The sequence below is a fragment of the Lucilia cuprina genome, chromosome 3 (genome assembly GCF_022045245.1).
Source record: "Lucilia cuprina isolate Lc7/37 chromosome 3, ASM2204524v1, whole genome shotgun sequence".
NCBI lineage: Eukaryota > Metazoa > Arthropoda > Insecta > Diptera > Calliphoridae > Lucilia > Lucilia cuprina.
The window spans coordinates 4789894-4795640 of record NC_060951.1 but is presented as its reverse complement, the minus strand read 5'-3'; positions in this window follow the sequence as shown (position 1 = coordinate 4795640).

Here is a 5747-nt window from a genome sequence, read left to right as displayed (position 1 = left end):
CTATAGACTAGACTATAGACTAGACTATAGACTAGACTATAGACTAGACTATAGACTAGACTATAGACTAGACTATAGACTAGACTATAGACTAGACTATAGACTGCAATATAGACTACACTATAGACTATACTATAGACTAGACCATAGACTAGACTAGACCAGACTGTCGAGTAAACTTGAGTTTTTTCTCAGTGTCTTGCTATTTTTAAATTTTATTGTCAGTTAAAAATCCTCTAAGAACTCATTGAGTTCTCTATTAAATGAATAATCTCCCTTGATATCTCACATGCTCTCACCAACACACATACATACATTCTCCCTCTTGCCGCTATAATGCAAGAATATACAAACAAGACTTTTTAAATAAATCTTATATTTTGACAATTGTTTTATGGAAAAACTAATTATTCTAATAAAAAATAGAAAGAAAACAAGTACACAAAAATAATAACAACAACAAGTACCTACGACAACAACAACAAACATCTCAGAAAGCCCCCTCTGTTATACTTAAAGAAAATTGTTAAATAAAATAAAACAATAAGTTTAAAATAGATGTTTTTCTACAAGTAGGGCCCCTTAAAGGTAAATCTATGTTATTAATAATCTAAGTTTTTTTTTTCGTTTTGTATGTGTGTCGTCTATACAGGGTGTGTCTAGAAAAAGTTTTAAGAAGAATTGTTAGTTGTTGGTTAAAATTGTTTTGCACTACATTTTGTTAGACCCTATATGAGTTGGCGGTTCGTTTAAGTATTAAAATACTTGGGGGCATAAAAGCAGAACCAACTTTAGCAACAATTGTTTTTTTATAAACATATATATTAAACACATGAGGAGGATAAAAAGAGAAAAAGGAGAGGGAGTAGGAAGAGATAAATGCGAGAGTAAGTCGCAAAGTTATTTTAAATAAAGCTTTTTTTCCAAGAAAGTAAGTAAGTAAGTATGTAAGTAAGTATGTAATTAAGTAAGTAAGTAAATAATTGCTTACTTATTTAAGTAAGTAAGTAATTAAGTAAGAAAGTAAGTTAGTTAGTTAGTAAGTAAGTAAGTAAGTAAGTAAGTAAGTAAGTAAGTAAGTAAGTAAGTAAGTAAGTAAGTAAGTAAGTAAGTAAGTAAGTAAGTAAGTAAGTAAGTAAGTAAGTAAGTAAGTAAGTAAGTAAGTAAGTAAGTATCTATCTATCTATCTATCTATCTATCTATCTATCTATCTATCTATCTATCTATCTATCTATCTATCTATCTATCTATCTATCTATCTATCTATCTATCTATCTTCCTATCTATCTATCTATCTATCTATCTATCTATCTATCTATCTATCTATCTATCTATCTATCTATCTATCTATCTATCTATCTACCTAACTTACTAACTACAAACATTTTAAAGTTTTATAATCGCAAAAGCACTTTTCAAACTGCCCTCTCTTAACATGCAGCAAAGTATGACTCAATAACTAACAACAGAAAAGAATGCTGAGCTGAGCACCTAAGTATGTAGTTATGTTGCTAAGTGTGAGTAAATATGCTTATACGTATATGTGTGTGGTGTCTTCTTAAGCTAGAGATTTTTCAGTTATTTTTGAAAAAAAAAAAAACTCACCAACACACATACATCAAAATAAAAAGACATATACACACAGGTAATATAAACCTTTAGCCTTTGTATCTCAAGAATACATAACAATTTTGTTCTTGTTACTATGAACAATGTTGGTCGCTGTTGGTTGTTGTCGGTTGTTGTTGTTGCTGTTATTGTAGTTGTTGTATTTATGATATGGAAAGCTATACACTCTTTACTTAGTACTTAACATTTATGGAATATTGTATACAAGGGTTTCTTTCTGCTTTAAAGCAAATCATCATCATCATCCGCTCCATCATATAATACTTTTACAACTTTGAGTTGTGGATAGATTTCATAAAAAATATATTATATTTTTTGAAATCTTTCTTTTTATTTTCAAATGCTAAAAACCGTTGAACCAAATTGCTGTTGTTGTTGTTCGTGAGCAATACTTGAACAGTATTGTTTTGGCAAGTTAAGACGAATTTTTATTTAGAAAAAACTTATTTCAAAGATAATTTTGTTAGAAAACCTTTATTGAAAGTTTAGTTATAGGATTTACGGAAGTCTTGGGAATATTGCTGGAAAATTTCTTTAAAATCGGTTAAAGTTTTTGACCTGTAAAGGGCAAAAGTGTTGTAATTGAGAATTTTGTCTTTAATGAAAAAAATTTTGTGAAAAATGTGAATATTAAGTAAAATTTTCTGAGACAACTTTATTTGAAAGTAAACTTATACGATTTCTTATAGTGTATAGAATATTTTTGGAAAATTTCATTAAAATCGTTTGAAAACTTGTTGATTTATGGAGCAAACTGTGTTAACACTACAGTGACGTCTATCGCCTTTAGTGAAGTAGTTTTTTGTTAAAAATTTCAATTTTAAACAAAATTTTGTTAAAAAAAATGCTGTTAAACGATTTCTTAAGGTCTTGGGTATATTGTTAGAAAATTTCATTAAAATCGGTTAAAGTTTTTGACCTTTAAAGGGCAAAAGAGGAAGATGTTGTAGTTGAAAGTTCTGCCTTTAATGAAAATAATTTTTGTGAAAAATGTGAATTTTAATTAAAAATTTCTTAGAAAACCCTATTTCAAAGTAAAATTATTAGATTCCTTATAGTCTAGAGAATATTGTTGGAAAATTTCATTAAAATCGGTTGAAAACTTTCAGAAATATGCAGCAAAATGTGTTAATGCTAGAGTGGCGAGTTTAGCCTTTACTTAAGTGGTTTTTGTTAAATATTTCAATTTTAAACAAAATTTTGTAAGAAAACCTTAATTGAAAATGCTGTTAAACGATTTCTTATAGTCTTGGGTATATTGCTAGAAAATTTCATTAAAATCGTTTAAAGTTTTTGACCTTTAAAGGGCAAAAGTGGAAGATGTTGTAGTTGCAAGTTTTGCCTTTAATGAAAATAATTTTTGTGAAAAATGTGATTTTTAAGTAAAAATTTCTTAGAAAACCTTATGTGAAAGTAAACTTATATGATTCTTTATAGTCTAGAGAATATTGTTGTAAAATTTCATTGAAATCGTTTGAAAACTTTTTGAAATTTGCAGCAAAATGTGTTAATACTAGAGTGGCGAGTTTAGCCTTTACTGAAGTGGTTTTTTGTTTAAAATTTCAATTTTAAACAAAATTTTGTTAGAAAACTTTAATTGAAAATGCTGTTAAACGATTTCTTATAGTCTTGGATATATTGTTAGAAAATTTCATTAAAATCGTTTAAAGTTTTTGACCTTTAAAGGGCAAAAGTGGAAGATGTTGTAGTTGCAAGTTTTGCCTTTAATGAAAACAATTTTTGTGAAAAATGTGAATTTTAAGTAAAATTTTCTGAGAGAACCCTATTTCAAAGTAAACTTATTTGGTTCCTTATAGTCTAGAGAATATTGTTGGAAATTTTCATTAAAATCGGTTGAAAACTTTTTAAAATATGCAGCAAAATGTGTTAATGCTAGGGAGACGAGTTTAGCCTTTATTGAAGTGGTTTTTTGTTAAAAATTTAAATTTTAAACAAAATATTGTTAGAAAACTTTTATTGAAAATGCTGATAAAAGATTTCTTATAGTCTTGGGTATATTGCTAGAAAATTTCATTAAAATCGTTTAAAGTTTTTGACCTGTAAAGGGCAAAAGAGAAAGATGTTGTAGCTGCAAGTTTTGCCTTTAATGAAAACAATTTTTGTGAAAAATGTGAATTTTAAGTAAAATTTTTTGAGAGAACCTTACTTGAAAGTAAACTTATACCATTCCTTATAGTGTAGAGAATATTATTCAAAAATTTCATTAAAATTGATTGAAAACTTTTTAAAATATGCAGCAAAATGTGTTAATGCTAGGGAGGCGAGTTTAGCCTTTACTGAAGTGGTTTTTTGTTAAAAATTTAAATTTTAAACAAAATTTTGTTAGAAAACTTTTATTGAAAGTTCTGTTATATGATTTCTTAAGGTCTTGGGTATATTGCTAGAAAATTTCATTAAAATCGATTAAAGTTTTTGACCTGTAAAGGGCAAAAGAAGAAGATGTTGTAGCTGCAAGTTTTGCCTTTAATGAAAAACAATTTTGTGTAAAATGTGATTTTAAAGTAAAATTTTCTTAGAAAACCTTATGTGAAACTAAACTTATTTGATTCCTTATAGTCTAGAGAATATTGTTGGAAAATTTCATTAAAATCGGTTGAAAACTTTTTGAAATATGCAGCAAAATGTGTTAATGCTAGGGAGGCGAGTTAAGCTTTTAATGAAGTAGTTTTTTGTTAAAAATTTCAATTTTAAACAAAATTTTTTTACAATACTTTAATTGAAAGTTCTGTTATATGATTTCTTAAGGTCTTAGGTATATTGTTAGGAAATTTCATTAAAATCGTTTAAAGTTTTTGACCTTTAAAGGGCAAAAGAGGAAGATGTTGTAGTTGCAAGTTTTGCCTTTAATGAAAAAAATTTTTGTGTAAAATGTGACTTTTAAGTAAAAATTTCTCAGAAAACCTTATGTGAAAGTAAACTTATTTGATTCCTTATAGTCTAGAGAATATTTGTGGAAAATTTCATTAAAATCGTTCCAATATTTTTGGCTATAGAGCAGAAAATATCTTGCTAACTATGTTTTAAGATTTTGCATTACTAAAACTTATGTTTGAAAAGAAATGATCTTTTCAGTAAAATTTCTCTAGAAAGTAGAACTTGAAAATATATTTTATAGATTTCTTATGTTGTGAGGTATAACTGTGGAAAATTTCATTGAAATCGGTTTAAGTTCGCTTATAATATAAAGCAAAATGTGGAGATGTTACAGCAATTTTTTAAAATTTTTATTGTGCAAAATTTAGTACAAAACTTAAAACCTTTATAACTTTGTTATTTGAAAGTTTTTGAAGGAGAAAATGTTAATTCTGGGTTAAATTTTCTTTAACAAAAAAAGGATTTAAATTTGAAATTAAAACTATGACTTTGTCATGCTTTAAAGTCTTACTATAGCTTGATCATTTTGTTTCCTCCCTTTTTGCTCACTCTCTCTCTTTGTCTGTCTTTCTAGTTTTTGAGTTATTATTTCTTTATCTATAATGTTTGCTCATTTGAATTCTAGACATAGGATATTATTGTCTTCATCCACAATTTGTGTGTCTGTAAATGTTTAAATGACGCATCGCTTTGTAATGATACAATGTATCTAAAGAGTATTATAAAGGTAATTTAAAAAAAGGCATTTTGTGGGAGAATGTCTTTTTGTTGTTGCTGTTGTGTATTTAAAATTCAATAAAAATATGTTTGAGACAGAGTCTTTTGATCATTTTTGTTTTATGTGTTGGGTTTGTGTATATTTTATATCATATTAAAAACACCAACAATTTATTTTATGTATTTTATAAAAAAGTTTTATTAAATTAAAAATTACAAATCAAATCAATGAAAATTCGAAACTTAATGAAAATTATTTTTTCGTTTTTTGTTATTATAATTTCAAAGAAAAAGTGTTGTTTCAAATATTTATTTTGCAAAGTGTTTTTCTGTGAAGTTTTAGTTTAACAGGCACCACAGTACTCCCCCTCCAGCGTTGTCATACAGCAAATCTGACTCTTTTGGTTTTCTTTGCATTTGGATTAACATCTGGGGAATCTGTAAAACTTAAGCAAGGTTTTAGTCTATCTATAGTTATAACGTTTTCCTTTCCGTTTACTAAAAGT